The sequence below is a fragment of the Phyllobates terribilis genome, unplaced genomic scaffold, assembly GCF_046119375.1.
Source record: "Phyllobates terribilis strain yellow unplaced genomic scaffold, ASM4611937v1 Scaffold_10__3_contigs__length_209671492, whole genome shotgun sequence".
Classification (NCBI taxonomy): Eukaryota; Metazoa; Chordata; class Amphibia; order Anura; family Dendrobatidae; genus Phyllobates; species Phyllobates terribilis.
In genome coordinates, this window is record NW_027362770.1 from 87,448,529 (window position 1) to 87,472,754 (window position 24,226).

General features: G+C 49.2%; 1 protein-coding gene across 1 annotated transcript in view; it reads left to right on the top strand.

The window, feature by feature from the left end:
- Nucleotides 1-24,226, top strand: part of LOC141164419 (uncharacterized) — a 73,669-nt gene that overhangs the window by 44,475 nt on the left and 4,968 nt on the right. The window lies entirely within an intron of this gene.

A 24,226-nucleotide genomic window follows, 5' to 3' on the forward strand; every position in this document is an offset into this window, starting at 1 on the left:
CATGCTCGACACTGCTCGGTACTCGCCCGAGCATCACGCTACTCGGGATGTTCGGCGAGCACCGAGCATTTCCGGGTTACTCGGGTGGGAGCTCGGGTCTCCGCCCTGCATGTTTGGCGCTCTTTACAGAGCCAATGAACATGCAGGGATTGCCAGCCAGTCACTGTAATGCCGCAGCCATGTTGTTTGTGGGCATTACAGTGATTGGCTGGCCGCACAGCGTCACCTCGAGTATTTAAAACCAGGCGCCGCCATCTTGGACACAGTCGCTCCGGATCAGACAGTGTAGGGACAGCGCTGCTGATTTAGGGAGAGATATATCCTGCAAAATAGTTAGTGTAGGGTCTGTAAAGGCTGCCAGATCAAACAAACAGTCCTTCTCAGGACTAATATCCATCCCAGGTATATCAGGCAGGCAGGCAGGCTGTATAGGAGACGCAGTGGTTATACCAGCAAACGCTGCATTACAGTCCTGTGTGCTGCTCCTGTTGCTGAAATTGCTGGACTTAGCTCCAGGTCCCGGGGGCCAGGAAAAATCCTTTTTTTTTTATCTAAATCCTCTTTTTTTATCTAAATCCTCTTTTTTTTTTTTTCCTCCTTCACAATGTACAAATACCCATCTTATTAACCTTTTGGTGTCCCCCCCCCCCCCAAAAAAAAAGTGTGCCTCTGATTTTTCAGACACAAATATATCTGTTGAAAATAGTCTGGTGTAGGCCAGAGAGACAGAAGTGTGCTTTTGCTGTTCCACGGTAAAAAATCTCTATTATCCTGCTTTTTGCATTTTTGCTGTAAAAAAAAAAATAATAATAGTGTCTCCCTGATTTTTCAGACACAAATATATCTGTTGAAAATAGTCTGGTGTAGGCCCGAGAAATACAAGTGTGGTTTTGCAGTTCCACGGTACAAACCTCTGTATTATCCACATTTGGGCCATTTGTATCTAAAAAAAACAGTTTGAGTGTGTCGCTCACTGTTCAGCCGCAAATATATATATATATTCAAAAAAGTCTGGTATACACCAGTAAATTATAACTGTGGTTTTGCTGTTCCACGGTAAAACATCTCTATTATCCTGCTTTTGGCATTTTTTGCCGTAAAAAATAAATAGTGTCTCCTGATTGTTCAGACACAAATATATCTGTTGAAAATAGTCTGGTGTAGGCCCGAGAAATACAAGTGTGGCTTTGCAGTTTCACGGTTCAAACCTCTGTATTATCCACTTTTGGGCCATTTGTATCTAAAAAATACAGTTTGAGTGTGTCGCTCACTGTTCAGCCGCAAATATATATATATTCAAAAAAGTCTGGTATACACCAGTAAATTATAACTGTGGTTTTGCTGTTCCACAGTAAAACATCTCTATTATCCTGCTTTTGGCATTTTTTGCCGTAAAAAATAAATAGTGTCTCCTGATTGTTCAGACACAAATATATCTGTTGAAAATAGTCTGGTGTAGGCCTGAGAAATACAAGTGTGGCTTTGCAGTTTCACGGTTCAAACCTCTGTATTATCCACTTTTGGGCCATTTGTATCTAAAAAAACAGTTTGAGTGTGTCGCTCACTGTTAAGCCGCAAATATCTCTATTTAAAAAAGTGTGGTATACCCCAGTAAACAATAACTGTGGTTTTCCTCTTCCACGGTTCTAATCTACTCTTTATTACCCTTTTTCCATTGATAGTGCAAGTGTAAGCTATTTTACTTCATTTACAATGGGCAAGGCGCGTGGCAAGGGACGTGGAAGTGGACGTTCTGGTGATGGTTCGTGCAGAGGACGGGGCCGTGGCCAAGGTGAAAATGTGCCACAACCAGCAGCCACATCTTCTCGCTCCCACTTCTTGACCGAATTACTAGGGAAGCTCAGAACAACACCAGTATTGAGAACTGATCAGTGTGAACAGGTTATTAATTGGATAGCAGACAATACTTCCAGTTACCTGGGCACCACCACCTCGGGTCTGTCTTCCACACGGTCAACTCTTAGTAGCCGTGAGTCTCGACCGCATACTCCTCCTCACCCTGATGCTCCTTCCTCCCACCATGCCGAGTGTCGTCAGACAGCAAGTGATCCCACACTTGGACACTCTGAAGAGCTGTTCACTGGTCCATTTCCATATTTGGGCCCCTCGCCTGATACGCTTGAAGTGGTGCAAGAAGAGATCCCATGTTGCGATGCCCAAATATTTGAACAGCCACGGCCACAGGAAGTCGACGTTGGCAATCTGTCACAAGAGGTGGACGATGACGAGACACAATTGCCAGGAAGTGAGGAGGAGGATCGTGGTGCGCAAGTGGAAGAGGAGGAGGTGGTGGATGATCTAGTAACTGACCCAACGTGGAAGGAGGACATGCAGAGTGAGGCCAGCAGCACAAAGGGGGAGGGAGGCAGAGTACCCCAACAGGCAGGAAGAAGCAGTGTGGTGGCCGCAGACAGAAGGCAGGCAACCGTTCCCTGTAATACCAACACGAGGGACGTTGCCAGTACAAGCGGTAGGTCTTCCAGAGTCTGGAATTTTTTTAAAGACTCTGCTGATAACCCCAAAAAGGCCATATGTTCCACCTGCCATGCCAGCATCAGCAGGGGTGACAAAACTACCAGCCTGACCACCACCAGCATGATCAGGCACATGGCAGCAAAGCACCCGACTTTGTGGGGCGAAACCCAGGGTCCACGACCAGTGTCAGCGGGTGTCACCACTGCTTCTTCCACTGTTGTAAGTGCAATAGAACCCCCTGTTGTGTGTGCAAGGCAATCCCCTGTCCATACTGCATGTAAATATGCCCCCTCCTCTCAGTCTTCACTTGTTATGGCAGTTTCTCAAGAAACAGCATCAACGTCCACGTCCCACCGCAGCATTCAATTGTCCATATCCCAGACCTTTGAACGAAAGCGGAAATTCGCAGCTAACGCCCCACAGGCCACAGTCCTAAATTCGCACATTTCATGACTGCTTGCATTGGAAATGCTGCCTTTTAGGCTGGTGGAGACGGAATCCTTCCGCAATCTTATGGCGGTGGCCGTCCCTCGGTACTCGGTCCCCAGCCGACACTATTTTGCCCGGTGTGCCATCCCCACACTACACAAGCACGTGTCCCAAAGCATCTGCCGTGCCCTCAACAACGCAGTTACTGGGAGAGTCCACCTGACAACGGACACGTGGACAAGTGCTTGTGGCCAGGGACGGTACATCTCTCTGACGGCACACTGGGTAAACATAGTGGAAGCCGGGACCCAGTCGGACCTTGGGACGGAACACATCCTCCCCACACCGAGGATTGCGGGCCCTATGTCAGTCAGAGTTGCCCCCACAGTGTACAGCTCCTGCGCATCCTCCTCCTCCTCCTCCTCATGTTCAGCCTCCATCTCAGATATCACCACATCAGTTACAAGCTGAAAGCATTGCAGTACTGCCTCCGCCAAGCAGCAACAGGCTGTGCTGAAACTCATAAGCTTAGGTGATAAACCTCACACTGCTTGTGAGTTGTGGACAGCTGTGAAAGAGCAGGCAGATCTGTGGCTGAGACCGCTGAACCTACATCCCGGCATGGTCGTGTGTGACAATGGCCGTAACCTGGTGGCGGCTCTCAGGCGAGGTGAGATCACACACGTACCATGCCTGGCTCATGTGCTTAACCTCGTGGTTCAGCAGTTTCTTAAATCGTTCCCCGAGTTGCCAGATCTGCTCGTGAAAGTACGCCGCCTGTCAGCTCATTTTCGCAAGTCGGCTACAGCTTCCGCCGCCCTTGCTGTGTTGCAGCAGCGTTTGCAGCTTCCGGCACACCGACTGGTGTGTGATGTCCCCACACGTTGGAACTCTACCCTCCACATGTTGCAAAGGATTTGTGAGCAGAAGAGAGCAGTTGTGGAGTACCAGCTGCAACAAGGCCGTCGATATTCAGGTCAGACTCCACACATAAGACCTCAGGAGTGGACCTGGATGTCTGACATATGTACCATCCTGACAAACTTTGAGGAGGCCACCAAGATGGTGAGTGGCGATGACGCCATCATTAGTGTCAGCATCCCACTTGTCTGTCTTTTGCAACGCTCTCTACAGAGAATTAAAGAGGAGGCATTGCAGCCAGACTATGATGAGATGGATCAAGAAGCCGTAGCGGGCGATTACACACAGCCCAGCCTCATCTCATCCCAACGTGCATTGGGGGACAATGAGGGAGAGGAGGAGGAGGAAGAACATGAGCTGCTATCATGCGTTGTAGACGGTAGTACCTGTACAAGTGTCATACCGTCGGTTCAGCGTGGGTGGCCTGAGGACAGGGGGGAGGAGGAGAGCATGGCCAGTCGTCATCTTGGTGAGGACACGGAAATCTTGCCCGTTACCAGTCTGGCACGCATGGCTGACTTTATGTTACGCTGCCTTAACCATAACCCTCGCGTTGTCAAAATGTTGGGTGACAGTCATTACTGGTTGGTGACACTTGTAGACCCCCGCTACAAGGAGAACTTTCACTCTCTTATTCCTGAGGTGGAGAGGTCTACAAAAATGGGGCAATACCAGAAGGCCCTTGCTGCAGAACTCTTAAAAAAATTCCCATCTGAACACGCTAGCGGCAGAGGTCACAGTTCGTTGCCCAACCATGGCGTACAGGCGAGAGAGATGCAACTCCAATCCAGCAGAGGCAGGGGAACACTGTCAACGTTCTGGGACAGTTTTCTGACACCCGCCCAGCTTACAGGCCCTGAGGCGCGGGGTACTCTCACAAGGAGTGGAAAGTTTCAAAAGATGGTGAGGGAGTACCTTGCCGATCGTACCAGCGTCCTCCGTGATTACTCTGTGCCTTTTAATTATTGGGTATCCAAGCTGGACACTTGGAATGAACTCGCTCTGTACGCCTTGGAGGTCCTGGCCTGCCCTGCTTCTAGCGTGTTATCGGAGCGTGTTTTTAGTGCCACTGGGGGAATTATAACTGATAAGCGCACTCGCCTGTCAACTGACAATGCTGACAAGCTGACACTTATCAAAATGAACAAGGGCTGTATTGGGCCTGACTTCTCATCACCACCAAATGACAGCAGAGTAACATAAAGTCAAATCCACTGTGTTATTTCGGGAGGTGTATTCACATGCACCGCTTCACACCCACACATGGGTATACGCTTCCTCGTTTCGGCTGTTTAATCTTCTTCTCCTTATCCTCAGCCTCCACCACCACTATACCACCAGGGTGCCAGCATTGCAAGTTCCTCCGTCCTAATTTTTGGCAGCTTTTGCTGGGAAAGCATAAGCAAATACTATGGGAGACCCACTCCCCAATAATGGGACTTATGTTTGTAATATGCTGTACTGCATGGCTCTTGTAAGGGGCATTGCAAGTTGCTCCGTCCTAATTTTTGGCAGCTTTTGCTGGGAAAGCATAAGCAAATACTATGGGAGACCCACTCCCCAATAATGGGACTTATGTTTGTAATATGCTGTACTGCATGGCTCTTGTAAGGGGCATTGCAAGTTGCTCCGTCCTAATTTTTGGCAGCTTTTGCTGGGAAAGCATAAGCAAATACTATGGGAGACCCACTCCCCAATAATGGGACTTATGTTTGTAATATGCTGTACTGCATGGCTCTTGTAAGGGGCATTGGAAGTTGCTTCGTCCTAATTTTTGGCAGCTTTTGCTTGCAAGGCATAAGCAAATACTATGGGAGACCCACTCCCCAATAATGGGACTTATGTTTGTAATATGCTGTACTGCATGGCTCTTGTAAGGGGCATTGCAAGTTGCTCCGTCCTAATTTTTGGCAGCTTTTGCTGGGAAAGCATAAGCAAATACTATGGGAGACCCACTCCCCAATAATGGGACTTATGTTTGTAATATGCTGTACTGCATGGCTCTTGTAAGGGGCATTGCAAGTTGCTCCGTCCTAATTTTTGGCAGCTTTTGCTGGGAAAGCATAAGCAAATACTATGGGAGACCCACTCCCCAATAATGGGACTTATGTTTGTAATATGCTGTACTGCATGGCTCTTGTAAGGGGCATTGGAAGTTGCTTCGTCCTAATTTTTGGCAGCTTTTGCTTGCAAGGCATAAGCAAATACTATGGGACACCCACTCCCCAATAATGGGACTTATGTTTGTAATATGCTGTACTGCATGGCTCTTGTAAGGGGCATTGCAAGTTGCTCCGTCCTAATTTTTGGCAGCTTTTGCTGGGAAAGCATAAGCAAATACTATGGGAGACCCACTCCCCAATAATGGGACTTATGTTTGTAATATGCTGTACTGCATGGCTCTTGTAAGGGGCATTGCAAGTTGCTCCGTCCTAATTTTTGGCAGCTTTTGCTTGCAAGGCATAAGCAAATACTATGGGACACCCACTCCCCAATAATGGGACTTATGTTTGTAATATGCTGTACTGCATGTGACGCGCCCCCTGGGCCGTGTGTACACGTGTGTGGGATACCCGGTGCCGGGTCTCTGGGGTCTCTAGTCTCCGTGGCGGTGACCCGGTCCCGTGGCTCAGGCTGGTCAAACCAGTGGCAGTCTTTCTTAGGTTTTGAGGTTAATTGTCCGACAGCGCCACCCGTGGATTGCGGTCAGGGAGTACCACCGCTGCGAGGCAGACCGCTGAGGCTGGTGTTGTGTGCGCAGCATAGAATGGGATAACTCCCCTCGGGAGGAGTATAGCCTCAGGGCAGTGAGTGTGGATGATGGGGGTGATGGTGCACGAGCGCAGCTGGAACTACTCAGAGTCTTTGCAGTGCAGTTCAGGGTCTTTACTGATGATTATAAGGTAGACCCTCCCGGGAGTACTGGCTAGCATAAGAGGCCTGGTCAGTCTGTGAGCAAGCAGGAGTTCCCCTGGCCAGGTGGAGTTGTAGGCCTCCCCGTCTGTCTGCACTCTTCCTGGCTACCTTGCTGTAAGCGGGTAGAAATAGCCCACGTCCCTGAGTGTACCGTGTAGTGCTCACCCGTATGGCTGGTGACTTGGGGCCTTCTGTTAGCCTCCGCTCCACGACGGCGGTGCTGGTCCCTTGCTTGTGAATGAGCCTCCGGGCTTCTATGGCCAGAGGACCTGAAATCCCCTGCCGGCTGGTTTCTGCTGCTGGATATATAAGTCCTCACAGCTTCGGACTCCTGTGTCCGGTTCCTATTGTCTTCTGCCAGGGCGAGCTCTGCTCAGCTTCCAGCCCCTGGTCTTTAGCTCCTAGCTCCTACAGAGCTCCTTGCTGTTACTTTCCCTTGCTCTCACTCTGACTCTGACTGTTCTCTGACTCACTCAACCCCGCCCCAGATCCAGTTTATAAGGGCAGAATTCTCCCCTCCCAGGACTGGGGCAGGAGGATGTTGCATGTTTAAGGGATCCTGACCAGGAAACCTCCCACTTGCTCTCCGACGTAATATCTCTATTACTGTGGTGACCAGACCCCTGGGGTGCCACACATGGCTCTTGTAAGGGGCATTGCAGTTCCTCATAATTTTTGGAAAGCCTTCCATTCACTGCTTAGGCCAACAGTGCACGGGAGACCCAGTTGCTATAAATCGAAAAAAAGGTTTAGTTAACGCCCTCTGACCTCCATGTCATTTCCAAGGGGCATTGGAGTGGCTCGAAATTTTTGGTAGGCACTGCACTCACTGCACTCACTGTATGCCCTATAACTGTGTAGCCGAACCGCTCCTTTTGTTACAGAAACATATCCTACAAGACATATCTGGTTGACTGGCCTGATATTGATGTGAATGGTCCCTGTTCCTCCTGCTCTTTCTCCTTTGCCACCACCTCATCCATCATTTATCACCTGAAGCTTTGTTTTAACGGGAGTCATAGAACTGGGATAGTAGCAGGAAAACATCCATCAATCATCGGAGGAGGTAGGATATGCGCCAAAACGCGGACCACCTCAGGCCTAGCCGCTACTACATACATGCGCTTGCATTCCAAGAAAACAAAGCAGATGCTAACTTCTATCATCATCATCATGCTCCTCACCTAGGCACTCTCAACTCCCCTGATGGAGAAGCCAGGGCCCTCCGGAGGAGTCTGGTTCTCTGGTGGGCTCGTCCAATGCTGCCCTAAAGCAGGCCAGGCTAAGAAAAGTGTGGGGGAAGGTGACAGGAGAAATCAGGGCGGCTGGGGACCGAGTATGGACACCTGGCCGCCACCTGGCGGCTGGGGACCGAGCGTGGACACCCGGCCGCCGGGCGGCTGGGGACCGAGTATGGATAACTCGCTGCCGAAGCGGCCATGAGGTAGTGGCCAGCTTCGGCCTCCTCCAAACTAAAAGGCCCCATTTCAAGTGAAAGCTAGCAGTATGGTATTGCAGCCTGCGGGTGGGTGGGTGGTTGGCTGCATATTTTCGCTTGCATTGCAAGGAATGGGGGAGGTACAATTGAACACTGCCCTGGGACAAGGACTTGCACGGGGATAGTTGCAAGTCTGCATTTTCTGATGCGGCAAGGATCACTTCTGATGGGCACACTTTTAGACAGTGACCTGGGGGTCAGAGATGCTTCCAGGGTTCTTTCCCATGCTGATCCCTTGTCTTTTCAGCACTGTATGCATGTGTCACACAGCACATGGCCAGATAAGGTTGTAAAATGTTAAAATGACATTTCCCGGTGAATGCATTTGTCACGGTTGAAAGCAATACAAACGTGCAAAAACGCATAAAAAATGCTACTTGTGAACATAGCCCAAGGTGTGGAGGAGTATTTTTGTTTTTGGTTATTTATTTTACCTTATACACAAGTCTTTACCCTGGAAAGGATGTTCCTTAACCCCTTTCCGACCTGGTCAGTAATAGTACGCACCAGGTCGGGAAGGCCGGTTCAGCGGGGGCTCCGGCGGTGAGCCCGCACTGAAGCGAGCACATGTCAGCTGATTATTGGAATCGCAATCCACCCGTGGCTGTTAACATGTTAAATCTCTGACAGTGGCATTTAACTCGCGCTTCCGGGAGTCCTAAGCCCCGCCCATCAGTGACCCCGTCACGTGATCGCGGGTCACCAATGGGTGGGCATGACAACTCAGGGTCTGCAGCAGACGCCTGTGGTTGTCATGTCTCAATTGCTATGAGCACCATCTATCAATATAATAGAAGAATTAATACAATCAGTAAACGGCGTAACGAGAAAAAAATTTTAAACGCCAGAATTAAGTTTTTTTGGTCGCTACAACTTTCCACAAAATGGTATCAATAAAAACGTCAGCCCGGCACGCAAAAAATAAGCCCTCACCTGGCCCCAGATCCCGAAAAATGGAGAAGCTAAAGGTCTCGGAAAATGGCGTCATTTTTTTTGTTTTATTTAGCAAGCTTTGGATTTTTTTTTCACCACTTAAATAAAAAAGAACCTATACATGTTTGGTGTCTATGAACTCGCAACGACCTGGAAAATAATGATGGCAGGTCAGTTTTAGCAATTTGTGAACGTGGTAAAAAAAGGACCCAAAAAAAAACGGTGGAATTGCATTTTTTTTTGCAGTTTCACTGCACTTGGAATTTTTTTCCCATTTTCCAGCACACGATATGGTAAAACCAGTGATGGTGTTTAAAAGTACAACTCGTCCCGCAAAAAATAAGCCCTCACATGGCCATATTAAACGAAAATTAAAAAAGTTCTGGCTCTGGGAAGAAGGGGAGCAAAAAAGGAAAACACAAAAACAGAAAGACCTATGGTCGTTAAGGGGTTAACATATTTCACAGGAAAGCACTTTCACTTTCGTTTTTGAACGTTTTATTGTGAGCCTGTAAAAGTGGCTTAATACCTCTGACCACGTTGTTGACAGCAGTGACCTGGGGGTCAGAAATGCTTCCTGGGGCGATCCCCATGCTGTCCCCATGTCATTTGAGCACTGTCACTATCGTTTTGGGCACTTTTTAGGCTTTCTACAGACTGCCGGGGGAGCCGCCGCAAAAATGTTCGGGTCTCCCATAGACTAACATTGGGCTCGTTGCTCGGGTCGAGCACCCGAGTATCACAGTGAGCTCGGCCCGAGCTTCGAGCACCCGAGCATTTTAGTGCTCGCTCAACACTATTGCTCACCCATCACCTCTTCCTCTTCCATTTGTTCCTCACCTTAACTAACACCTTCACTAACAGTTTTTCTGGTATCGCCAACCCCCCTCGTTCGCTGTGAATCACCCTCCCTTGGCACCCTGAGATGTCCCCTAGTGTATGACGTTAGTAACAGAAGAAAGTATTTTTTTAGTGTGGATGAGGCCTGTACAACATAAGAGATATTCTCCAAACAAATTCAAACTGAGATATCCCCTGCTGTATAACATTATTAATCGAAGAAAGTATTTTTTGACTGTGGAGGAGGCCTGTATAACATAGAATATATGCTCCAAGATATTTCAAACTCAGATCTAGCCTGCTGTATCATGTTAGTCACAGTAAAAAATAGATTTATTTACTCTGCATAAGCTCTGCATACAGTTGAATTTCACCGCCACTAAAGGACTAGGTTGCTTATAGCAGAGTGTAACACGTCTGCAACACAAAAAAATCTTTGGTGAACTGGCTAGCAACAGAAAAAAACAATTTTTTTTACTTTGAAAACAGCTGAATTTCACCGCCACTAAAAGCACTAGGTGGCTTATAGCAGGGTGTAACACGACTGCGACACAAAAAAATCTTTGGTGGACTGTGGCTAGCAACAGAAAAAATCTTTTTTTTTTTACTCTGAAAACAGCTGAATTTCACCCACCAAAAAAATGACAAACTGGGCTAACACAGCTTGCACTATCACATTAGCACATGAAAAAAAAAGTTTTTTGTGTTCAGCACTCAGAAGCTCTGCACTGACAAGCTCTGCAGATGAAATTCAAGCCCACAAAATCAAAAAGTGACCTACAAGGGCTTGCTTGCTTTATCAAATTAGCAAGTGCAAAGATAGATTAAAGGTCTGCATGGAACACAGACAGTACAACCGGTGCACAACACTGTTCTATGCCATAGGCCCTGGTCTTTCTGTCAGAATCTCAGTAATTGCACAAAAACCAAAAAAAAGGGCTGCGAGGTCAATTGAACAGGTACACAGCACAGGACTTTATCAACACTATCTGACTTCCACAGAAGTGCCCATCTATCTAGCTAATATCTCTCATTGCACAGGAGAGAGCACACTGAGTAGCGTCTATCACCATCAGTGACATGCATAAAATGGCGCTGAGGGAACATGGCCGGTTTTTATATGAAGAGGTCATGTGATTTCAGCAGCCAATTGCAGAAGCCCTTGTGTCTGGGACACTGTGGATGCTTCCTGCGCTCTGATTGGCTAGCCACGCTTTCCTGACTTAAACTTACCGATTACAGGAAAAAAAAATAGCTCGCCGCTGATCTGACCTGTTCTGCGCTATCACCAGCCCCCCACTCATCTGCCACGTCTGCCCTATCATCATACACAAGCACTATGCTAGCAAACTGTAAAAAACGCTGTAGTTGCCCCGCAATCACGTAACCACGGAAATTCGCCAAACTTCATTGATTTTCTCGAATTTAACAAATTTTGCTCGCCTTTCTGATCACGAATCCGAAAGTGCCACATTCGCATCGAACTTAAGTTTGCAGATTGGATTTCGAACATATTCGCTCATCACTACTGAGTGAGGATTGTTTTTTGCAAGACGAATACGAGTTTTTATTGGTATTATTTTCGCCTGCATAACATTGTTTGATAGCTTTTTATTCAATACTAGATGGTGGCCCGATTCTAATGCATCGGGTATTCTAGAATATGCATGTGTAGCACCCTGAGGATTCGGCTGCTACAGGGGTATTGCACCTCAACCCAGAGGTGTGATATTCCACTCCCGGGTAAGGATGGAGTGTGGACCTGAGCTCGGTAGGCTGCATGCACTACACACATCCCATTTCCGAGGAGCAGGCCGACGGTACTCCCACTTAGAAATGTGCAGGTACGACCGAGTCTGTTCCTGGCTGGAGTGGGAGGGGGGTGGTACATCCCAAGTAGTGTAGGGGCAGATAGGGGGAGCAGCCTGGGTAAAGATAGGAGCTCATTGGGTGCTGGTCACCTGAGCTCACACATAGAGGGAGTATATAAGGTGGGCACCATCTAAGATCAGGGTCAGTCTGTCAGAGTCAGTAAGAAGCAGAGGTCCAGATGAGCCTGCAGAGAGAGAGTGGAGCAGAGAAGGAAAGACCCAGAGAGGGAAAAAGAAAGGACTCTGAGAACCCAAATTCAATCACCGGGTGAAGAGTCAGCAATAGGGTACCGGATCCCAAACTGGTGGGGGCAAAAGCACACCCTAGCCAGAGACCGGAGGCCGTGGGCAGCGTCTGCCACGGCCACCCACCACATCCACCCCGAAGGCAAACCACGTGGAGGGTCAGGGAACCCAAGGCCAAGGGTCTCCCAACAGAAGGCCCGAGGGAGCTGGACCTAGGTGGATCACTAGTGGGGACGGCCAGAGGAAAGGACAGAAGGAGAGCTCAGGGTCACGCTCCGGACTTGTTTGGGGGTTGGCTGAATCCAGGACCTGGTGGACGCAGCACGGCTCGGGTGGTCACTGAAGGCCGGAGTGACCGGAACATCTGCAGTAAGTAAACACCCTGAACTGCACAACCCGACTCTGTCTTTAATTATATCTACGCTGCACCACCACAACCCCCATCCTCTGCACCTGACCCCCTGAGGCCATACCCCTCCCGTTGGGGGTTATACTATCTAAAGCTGCACCAACACCATCAGCCTCAGCGGACCCTGCTGCAGCGGCGGCCGTAGTGACCGCAATCCAACGGGTGGCGTAGTCGACATAACGAACTTTGTAACATCTGTAGGACTGCCACATACTCTGAGCTTGACACCCTGGGCACGGACCGGGTCACAGCCACTCGGAGACTACAACCCCCATCTGATCCGGCTCCGGGTATTCCCCTAAAGAATATGGCCCAGGGGGCGCGTCAACTTTGGCGTAGTCGGCAGGATTACGTGCCCGCAACACCCGGGTACTGCGTGCCTGAAGAAAAGTGCAAGTTTACCTCAAAAAGAAGTCTCCTGCCGGTTCCGGAGGGTCCCCGCCATCGGACTCCATCACAGATCGATTCCCGCCGGTTGTCCGCCATTAACAGCGTTTTCCCGCCATCTGCAGAGTTTCCCGCCACTGGGAGACGATTCCCGCCATTTCCAAAGGTTTCCCGCCTTGGAAGAGCGGACGCCATTATGGGCGTGCCAGAGGGTGGCAAGAGGCCACCTCCCATCGTGGGCCAGGACCGAAAATGGCGCCAAAAGTGGAAACCGCCCCCACCAACAGAGACTGTGATGCTAGAGGTGTCTGTCAGCGTGAAAGAACTGCCCCTGGAGCTGACAATCACCAAGTGGCCCCGGGACCGCCCTCGAAGTGGGAGGACTGAGGAGAAGAGAGCAAAGATGGGTGTCGCTTGGAGCAGTCTGGAGAGAGCGCACCCGGAGGCAAGAAGCCTGGAGAAGGGTATCGGAGGAGCTTACCCGGAGATGGCGAGAAAGCAGAGCAGCACCGGCCCGTTGGCCAGGAGCCTGCTGGAGACAACGGAAGGAGAGCAGAGCAGCACCGACCCGTTGGTCAGGAGCCTGCTAGAAGCAACGACCCCACTAGGCTTAGTGGAGGTCCTGGCACAGCTCCCCCGAGATCGGGAGTGTGCACAGACTGCGCTGGAGGGCCTCGCACGGAGGATGGCCCGGGTACAGCGAGAGACGTTGGCGGAGTGGAGCCGTGAGATGGCCCAGCAGACAAGAACCCGTCCGCGGAGCACGCCACCCGAGACGAGGAGACAGACCGCCTCTGAGGATGGCGCAGGAGGACTCAAGGCCGGAGACGGCGCCGAGAAGGGAGCCGAACGAAAGGAGGCAGGTAAAGGGGACGTCTCTACCCCAAACCGGGAAACCGCGTACCTGCCCCAGCTCCCCGTCGCAGAGCCCGAAGTACCCCCTGCCGTGCCCGTAACCGCAACGTCACCGCCACAGACTAGGCCTCAACCGGAAGCCGCAGCCGCGACCCCTGTGACGTCACACGCCTCGTCCCCGAGCGTGACCAAGCAGGAAGTACCACCAGCCTGGTCGCAAGGCCTAGTACCCCCGGGCGCCGCAATACCAACAGCGCCCCCTACCTCCGCGGAGCCACTGGCCTGGTCGCAGGGCCAAGTAGCCCAGGGCGCCGCCGTCCTTACGGTGCCCTTCACTTTCCAGGTGCCCCAGGCCTGGCCGCAAGGCCTGGGCAACCCGGGCGCCACCACCACCGCGCCCATAAAACCAAGAGTGCCGCATCTGGGAGAAGATCTGTTCGCCCAACATACGTGCCCGGATGGGCAGCCCTTTATATGGCCACCGGAGTTTCACCATCCCCGACTCCGGAAAGAGAGACCCCTAGATGAACCCCTGATCCCGGCTCCAAAGCCCGTAAAGAGGATCTCGCCCCCGCTAGCAGAAGCGCAGTTTGAGTGGGACCCCACCGGAGAAGACCTCATGGGCTTCACTCAGGAGACCCGGGCAGCTGCAGCGGAGTGTGCAGAGTGCTGCCGGCAACAGCTCGAGGTCTTTGAGAGGGAGCGGAGAGAGAGGCGGGTCCGGGAACAACAAGCCCAAATAAAGAGCGCGGAGCAGAAGAGCCGGGCCAGGAGGAGTCCCCGTGCAGCTCATGGTCCCCCTTCCACCGGGACTGTGATCAAGTTTAATATGCAGCACGGGTGGGGCTTCATCCGAGATCACCGCACCCCAGGCGACGTCTTCGTGACAAGAAGAGACGTTGAGTCCCACCTACCAGAGGGACACAGAGGTCGTGACCTTTACATCGGGGACGAGGTCACCTTCACCCGGCACAAGTGTGCCAAAGGACCCTACGCCCTCCATGTGCATCGCCTGACGGAGGAAGAGCTGCGGTGTGAGGAGGAAGAACAAGAGGACCCGGACGGGTCTGAAGCTAAAGGTAACCACAAAGAAAGAGCAGGAGGACGTCGTCGTTGAGTACGGCAGAGTAGAAGCTGTACATAGTTGCCCGTAGGGGTACCAAAGAAACTGTTACTTAGTTAAAATATAGTCCCCGTTGGGACCAGCAAGTGTGAACTGTTTACCCGTTTATCCCTTAAAGCCCACTGACCGAGGACTGAGAGCGGTCATTCCTCCCTTATACCTGGCCGAGGACTGAGAGCGGCCATATCCCCTGTATATAGTTGCGCGTCCTAAAGCGCCCCCTACTGGTTTTACAGGAAAGCCACGAGTTTTTCAAGAAAAGACTGTCGCACTTTACCCGGTCACACGTTGCACAGTGACCGGAGGAGGAGCAGAGGCGACGAGAATGTTATTTATATGAAAAGTTTTCTGATATATATATGATATTTTATATTGTTGTTTATATGAAAAAAATTGTATGTTTTGTGGTGTTTTGTTCTTACAGCCCGAGGACGTGCTGTGATTTACCAGGGGGGAATGTAGCACCCTGAGGATTCGGCTGCTACAGGGGTATTGCACCTCAACCCAGAGGTGTGATATTCCACTCCCGGGTAAGGATGGAGTGTGGACCTGAGCTCGGTAGGCTGCATGCACTACACACATCCCATTTCCGAGGAGCAGGCCGACGGTACTCCCACTTAGAAATGTGCAGGTACGACCGAGTCTGTTCCTGGCTGGAGTGGGAGGGGGGTGGTACATCCCAAGTAGTGTAGGGGCAGATAGGGGGAGCAGCCTGGGTAAAGATAGGAGCTCATTGGGTGCTGGTCACCTGAGCTCACACATAGAGGGAGTATATAAGGTGGGCACCATCTAAGATCAGGGTCAGTCTGTCAGAGTCAGTAAGAAGCAGAGGTCCAGATGAGCCTGCAGAGAGAGAGTGGAGCAGAGAAGGAAAGACCCAGAGAGGGAAAAAGAAAGGACTCTGAGAACCCAAATTCAATCACCGGGTGAAGAGTCGGCAATAGGGTACCGGATCCCAAACTGGTGGGGGCAAAAGCACACCCTAGCCAGAGACCGGAGGCCGTGGGCAGCGTCTGCCACGGCCACCCACCACATCCACCCCGAAGGCAAACCACGTGGAGGGTCAGGGAACCCAAGGCCAAGGGTCTCCCAACAGAAGGCCCGAGGGAGCTGGACCTAGGTGGATCACTAGTGGGGACGGCCAGAGGAAAGGACAGAAGGAGAGCTCAGGGTCACGCTCCGGACTTGTTTGGGGGTTGGCTGAATCCAGGACCTGGTGGACGCAGCACGGCTCGGGTGGTCACTGAAGGCCGGAGTGACCGGAACATCTGCAGTAAGTAAACACCCTGAACTGCACAACCCGACTCTGTCTTTAATTATATCTACGCTGCACCACCACAACCCCCATCCTCTGCACCTGACCCCCTGAGGCCATACCCCTCCCGTTGGGGGTTATACTATCTAAAGCTGCACCAACACCATCAGCCTCAGCGGACCCTGCTGCAGCGGCGGCCGTAGTGACCGCAATCCAACGGGTGGCGTAGTCGACATAACGAACTTTGTAACATCTGTAGGACTGCCACATACTCTGAGCTTGACACCCTGGGCACGGACCGGGTCACAGCCACTCGGAGACTACAACCCCCATCTGATCCGGCTCCGGGTATTCCCCTAAAGAATATGGCCCAGGGGGCGCGTCACATGCGGCCGACCGGGCGCGACTAAGCAGCGAAGCAGTGTTTAAATGGGTTGTGCACTACTTTAAATTAACTTCACAATGTATCCCCTAGGTGGCCCTAATGAATTTTGTCATTACGTCATGTTGTGAATACTGCTTGTGACAACATCGCTGACGACGCACAGCCAGCACGTAATTGTCCCGCCTGCAGCCGGATCTTGCTTCGGTTTACATCACGACTATTTGCGGCTGCAGCCAGGGGTCTGCTGTTTCGCGCACCACAGTGAATGACGGGCTCTGGGCGGGGTTATCCCTCATCGTGTCACATCCAGCATCCACAGCACGGTCTGTCAATGTGGTTTGTATGGCTCCGTCATTCCTCTAATCCTGGTTTGCATGGCTGACTTATTTTGGATTGTACGCCTTCCTCATCTTAGCTTGTATGGCCTGCTTATCCTGGTTTTGTATGACCTACTCATTCCACCATCTCCACAGCACAGTTAAAAAACTAAACCCTAATCCTCACCTTGTTTCCTTTCTCTGCTCCAGCGCTGTCTGTCCTGTGTTCAGCAGCTCCTCGCAGGATGTGAGGCACAGCACGCGCTCTCAGATACTGCCGTGATTAGCTGCTGTCTGTAGATTCGCTGCTTTCCACGCCGGGAGTAAGTGCGTGGAGAGGCACAAATCTGCATTCACTTTAGTAGCACATGCTGCAGATGTCGCTATGAAGATTTAACAATAATACAATAAATACACAAAATAATACTTTATTAACTATTATTGGTTATAGAACTTAATACAACTGAACAAAATTATTAAACAGATGATCGAAATATATAAACTATTCCATGAATATCTAACAATATTTTAAAATAAATCATCGGACAAAAGAAGTACGACTCTAGAATATATTTCTTAACAATATCAACCTAAAATATTTTTGTACACGACATTTTTGGTGAATACTTTTGGACTATCTCTAAGCAACTTTCCTTGTAAATGGGTATCCAAAACTTGCACCTTGACATTGGATCTCATTTTAACTCTTGAAAATGCAACATAGAGTTGTCCATGACCAAAAACGGGCTCCGGTAAATATATGCCAACACGGTGTAGAGTTTGACCTTGTGACTTGTTTATTGTCATGGCAAATGCTGGTTTTACTGGAAACTGTCGACGTCGAAGCCTAAATGGAAGACCGGTGTCTGAAGGACATAAATCAGTGCGTGGAATGAACACTTCGTCTCCTTTTGCAGATCCACTGATCACTCTTGATTGAATTATGTGGGAATGGAGTCCAGTGACAATAAGGCGAGTTCCATTACATAGACCATTTCTTGTATTTAGATTCCGCACCAACATTACGATTGATCCAACTTTAAGTTGTAGTCTGTGGGACGGCATTCCTGATGGCGTAACACTATTTAAAAATTCAACTGGATAATGCTCTCGTTCATCTTCATTGTCGACATCCACCGAATCATCACTTTTGTACAATTTATACTCTCCAGGCATTCTATCCATCACACGGGAATTTAGCAGAGCTACGTCATCGTTCTTGGGACAGAGAATTGCATAGGAAGAGGCCCTTTCAACACTGCTTTGGTCGTTCACATCAATTTCAACACGTCCAAAAACATCACTTACGATGCAGTCAGTGCACAGCATGTCTTCTGGTATTTCAATAATGTCTTCTCCAAGGTTATATTCATTGGTAAGTTCACCATTACCAAGTTTAAAAGCCAGTTGCTGTACTCTGGGTCAGAAGATCGCATGTTGTTAATTAGTTGGAGTTTATTAAACTCTTTCCAAAGGTCAGATATTTTTAAGGTGGACTCGATAATATTTGTTCTTGTTCCATTTGGTACAACTGGAAGGCATTGCCTAAAATCTCCGCCAAGGACAAAAACTTTACCTCCAAAAGGAATTTCATTTTTTTCTGCAATATTTGTAGTCATAACTTCACACAGAAGTCTGTCAATTAAGCTCAAAGCATATTTGGGCGCCATGGTGCACTCATCAAGTATCAAAAGATTTGCACTGTTTAACTGTTTTCCTGCAAATGTGTCTTGTTTGATTCTGGAAATGGAGATTTCATTGACTGGAACTGGTATCCCAAAGAGTGAATGCATAGTGCGACCTCCTCTTAAAAGGTTTGCTGCAATACCTGTTGTAGCCGATGGCAATACGACTTTTCCCAACCCTCTAACTTGATGCATTAAAACTTCATAGAGGTATGTTTTACCACTGCCTCTAGGACCGTCAATAAAGAAACATTTTGGCGTTGGATCAGCTTGGTTTTCTACAGCTCTCACAATAGTGTCATATGCAATCCGTTGTTGTTGATTTAAGGAGTTTTTCTTCTCTGTTGCCAACAATAATTCATAAGCTTCGTCATACTCTTGAATTTGTGCAACTTGACTTGCAGGCTGTGGCAAATTAAAGTCTGAAAACGTTTTTCCATGCAGTAGTAGGACATTTTGGACATCTTGCATGGCATAAGATTCGCAATTTTGACAATTTCCACTTTTGTTGTGAAGACGTAAGCAGTAATCTTCAATTATATGTTCTTTGAAATTTGTCCAAAGTTGAGCCGGATTTGTAGGCGGTCCAAAGACACAAATGTAGGCAAACAATTCACGAAGTTTCTTAGGCATATGTAGGGTAACTGCGTCTTCTAAAGTAAGTGTCCACATAGTATCATCCAATAAAGTCCTAAAGCCAAAGCTGCAGCTTTAAATGTATCGTGCAATACTCCATTAACTGTTTTCAAATCTTCGTAACTTCTAGCTCCTTTGACATGCAGTAGTAACAGCCGAAGGCAATATCTTTCTTGATACTTGACACTAACAGTATACATGCGGCCAATTATTCTGCTAAGTCCTCGTTGTCTTGGCTTCCAAGTTTTATTCCAAACGTAATGCTCTGGAATCTCTCAATACAAATACTGCCTTGTGTTTTCGTCACGTTGGTTCAGCAAAAACCATTCCATTAATGTTGACATTGTGCTTAAATTTTTTGAGACATCTTCGACTTGAGCATTTTCAAATAAATAAAGTTGCTGTTGATTTGGTAAATGAATAGCTAAACGTATAATGGCATGGGACTGTGAATGCATTGGAAACGCAAATATTCTCCAAGCAGCTTCTGGAGCACTGACATATCTTGATTAAACAAACCGTGATGATTCATCGTGATTGACTGTTTTCTGTTGTATTTCAACGTTAGCTTTGTCATGCCCCTTGTAGATGCACTTGAAAAGATATTTAACACTTTTTATTGAAGCGCAGATTTCAACGTTGATGTGACAGTTGTAGCGTTTTAATAAGTAGGGGTTGTATGGAACTATCCATGAGTTATTTATAATCTTTTTGTTGTGTACAATGTTATCAATCAGTTGTCACCGGTAGGATGGGTAGCCATCCAAATCTTTAACAGTGTGCTGTTTCAACTGCTTTGGAAACCCTTTTGTACACTTTCCGTTTTCCATGCATCAACTTTTTGGATTTGCTACACCGCATGGGCCATGAACCATATTACAGATTACAATATTATACAATTCAGGATACTTTTCTTGGTTAGGAATTTCAACCCACACTATGTTGTCAATTTCGTCCTCCGTTCAAAACTTGGAATCCGCGTCTAAAATAATTAGTATATGTGCATGTGGGAGACCTCGTTTCTGAAACTCTATGACGTGTACCATTGCTACGACTGTTCCAAAAAGCCCATTTTTGATGTCTTTAAAAGGTTGCTGAGTTTTAGTCGAAATACACGTGCAACTAAGTCCGGCCTGTGTTCAACTTGCTGCCAGGGTTGTAGATTTTCGGTAATTTCCGGCCATTTCGGATTACAGGTCATTGTTAAAAAAAAATGTCAGGTCTTCCATACTTTGTTACTATTGCCATTGCATCTTGATAACGCTGTTGCATGTTGCGGGGGCTACCTTCAAAGGACGACGGGAGAATTACTGTTTTTCCAATTGGAATTCCTTTTTGAATGGATTGTTTTTGCAAATGTTCTTAAAGAACGCAGTAGTCTTCAACTTTAAGTTGTTTTTGGTTCATTCGTATGAAATTGAGCCGATTAGCTTCAATTTTAACGTATGCGTCGACTAAGTACTGTTGTGTCAGTTTCCCACCGTTTAAAATAGGATTGAAGTAATTTCGGACAGACAAAAGAAAACTGTAGTACTGTAGTTGTGCAATTCTTCTTGAAGTTCTTTGCTGGTGTAAGTTTTAATGCCACCCTTGATCACCGCTTGGAAAGAATAGCGGATACAGAAGAGCATCAAGGTTGCTGTGCAAAATGCTAATACGTTGTGTTTTAGGAACGAAAGGGTTGTTTTTGTCTGGCTTAAGATGGACTAATATATCTCTTTGAAAAGGAGGCTCTCCATCATCGTTTTGAAAAACAACTGCGACCTCACTTACACGTGGTTTGTTGTAACATCGGGGATCTTGTTGACGTTCTTGTTTAATGGCCATGATAATAGAAGGCATTTCCGTCCCATTTTGTATAGCTCTCTGTTCCTCCTCAGCTTTGACGTCTTTTAGCATGCGATATGCAGCAGCAAATGGGCTGATTGTTTGTAAATGTACGGCAATTAGGTTCATCAGTTCTGCATTACACTTTTCATTTTCTTTTAGGTTCATCCTTTGTTCTATAGCCTCATTTGGATCAAAGATGTATAATTGTGCAAATTTTGGTGGTTGTCCTAGTTCTGGGTGAAGTGTTCCAGTGCGGTGGTAGATTTGGCCATGAATTTTAAAACAATACGGTCCGAATCCAGGGGGCGGTGCAATGTTGGCACCAAATTAAGCAAACGCATGAGAACTGTTGATACTTCTGATATTTTGCATAAAATTTCTACTGTGTTCATGCGTTCCTTTCATCAACTGCTCACACAGATCTGAGTAGTGACATCTTGGTAGCATCACTTTTCCTTTTTGGCAGCATTGAGTAAACTGATTGTCAGATGGTTTTTCCTCGATGAAATTCAGAGAGTCGCATTTAGAACAAACTACATTCATCTTCCCACAGTAGTGTTGAATAATTATAGTTTCATTGACTGTTACGTAACGTGCAAGTTGTTGAATGTTCTGCTGGGTTTGCCTTAGTTGGTAGAGCATTCGTTTTTGATAAATTTGTCGATCGTGTTGTTTTCGGTTTGCCCTGGATTCTGGAGATTCATTCAGCCGACATTGTCTATGGGATTCCGCATCGTGTTCCTGTCTAGCCGCAGTGTGTTGCGGTGTTTCCCGTTCCCGACTTTGTCTGTGAGATTCCGCATCGCATCCTGGGCTTGTCTGGCGGCAGTGTGTTGTGGTGTCTCCTGTTTCCGACGTCTGTGAGATTCCGCATCCTGGGCTTTTTCTGGCGGCAGTGTGTTGTGGTGTCTTCTGTTTCGACGTTGTCTGTGAGATTCCGCATCCTGGGCTTGTCTGGCGCCAGTGTGTTGTGGTGTCTCTTGTTCCCGACGTTGTCTGTGAGATTCCACATCCTGGGCTTGTCTGCCGGCAGTGTGTCGTGGTGTCTCCTGTTGCCGAATTTTTCTGTGAGCTTCCGCATCCTGGGCTTGTCTGGCGGCAGTGTGTCGTGGTGTCTCCTGCTTCCGAAGTTTTCTGTGAGCTTCCGCATCCTGGGCTTGTCTGCCGGCAGTGTGTTGTGGTGTCTCCTGTTCCCGGCGTTTTTGGTGAGATTCCGCATCCTGGGCTTGTCTGGCGGCAGTGTTGCGGTGTCTCCTGTTCCTGGCGTTTTTGGTGAGATTCCGCATCCTTGCCTTGTCTGGCGGCAGTGTGTTGCGGTGTCTCCTGTTCCCGACGTTTTTGTTGAGATTCCACATTGTGGGCTTGTCTGGCAGCAGTGTGTTGCGGTGTCTCCTTTTTCCGGCGTTTTTGTTGAGATTCCGCATCCTGGGCTTGTCTGGCGGCAGTGTGTTGCGGTGTCTCCTGTTCCCGGCATTTTTGGTGAGCTTCCGCATCCTGGGCTTGTCTGGCGGCAGTGTGTTGCGGTGTCTCCTGTTCCCGGCGTTTTTGTTGAGCTTCCGCATCCTGGGCTTGTCTGGCGGCAGTGTGTTGCGGTGTCTCCTGTTCCCGGCGTTTTTGGTGAGATTCCGCATCCTGGGCTTGTCTGGCGGCAGTGTGTTGCGGTGTCTCCTGTTCCCGGCGTTTTTGTTGAGCTTCCGCATCCTGGGCTTGTCTGGCGGCAGTGTGTTGCGGTGTCTCCTGTTCCCGGCGTTTTTGTTGAGATTCTGCATCCTGGGCTTGTCTGGCGGCAGTGTGTTGCGGTGTCTCCTGTTCCCGGCATTTTTGTTGAGATTCTGCATCCTGGGCTTGTCTGGCGGCAGTGTGTTGCGGTGTCTCCTGTTCCCAGCGTTTTTGGTGAGATTCCGCATCCAGGGCTTGTCTGGCGGCAGTGTGTTGTGGTGTCTGTTGCTCTCGACGTTGTCGTTTTCTTGCTGCTTCTGCTGCTTTTCTGTCTTCCTCCGTGGCGTATTTTCGCTTACGACCCATTATAAAACAGGAAGCGTAAAGAAGTATCTCTTCAGCGCACTGTCACTGGCAGAACGTGTTCAGTAAACCTGACTGAAGTCCCTCGCACCGTGTGACTGAGGTCCCTCGCACCGTGTGACTGAGGTCCCTCGCACCGTGTGACTGAGGTCCCTCGCACCGTGTGACTGAGGTCCCTCGCACCGTGTGACTGAGGTCCCTCGCACCGTGTGACTGAGGTCCCTCGCACCGTGTGACTGAGGTCCCTCGCACCGTGTGACTGAAGTCCCTCGCACCGTGTGACTGAAGTCCCTCGCACCGTGTGACTGAAGTCCCTCGCACCGTGTGACTGAAGTCCCTCGCACCGTGTGACTGAAGTCCCTCGCACCGTGTGACTGAAGTCCCTCGCACCGTGTGACTGAAGTCCCTCGCACCGTGTGACTGAAGTCCCTCGCACCGTGTGACTGAAGTCCCTCGCACCGTGTGACTGAAGTCCCTCGCACCGTGTGACTGAAGTCCCTCGCACCGTGTGACTGAAGTCCCTCGCACCGTGTGACTGAAGTCCCTCGCACCGTGTGACTGAAGTCCCTCGCACCGTGTGACTGAAGTCCCTCGCACCGTGTGACTGAAGTCCCTCGCACCGTGTGACTGAAGTCCCTCGCACCGTGTGACTGAAGTCCCTCGCACCGTGTGACAGAGAAAACCTGCTCAGTACGTTATGAGCAGTTGGTGAGTCACATGACCACATGGGCAGAGTTAGCCCTGCTATCTCCCAAAGGTGGCGTACTTATTTGAAATCCTGCGGTAATTGGCCGGAGATCGTGTTTAAATTTGGCGCGAAAATATGTGATTGCTCGCGGGCGGCGTCCGCGACCAATCATAGAAGCGGGTTTTAAATCTCGCGCAAATATCGCTGATTGGTCGCGGGCGGGCAGCTACCGCGACCAATCAGCACAGCAGTGTTTAAATGTGGCGCCAAGATCGGTGATTGGTCCCAGCCGCTGTTTAAATGTTGCGGTAAAATCGCTGATTGGTCGCAGGCAGCTTCCGCGACCAATCAGCACAGCAGTGTTTAAATGTGGCGCCCAAATAGGTGATTGGTCGCGGGCAGCGGCCGTGACCAATCAGCACATCGTATTGGTGAGGACCGGGGAGCGGAATCGTATTGGTGAGGACCGGGGAGCGCCGCTGCT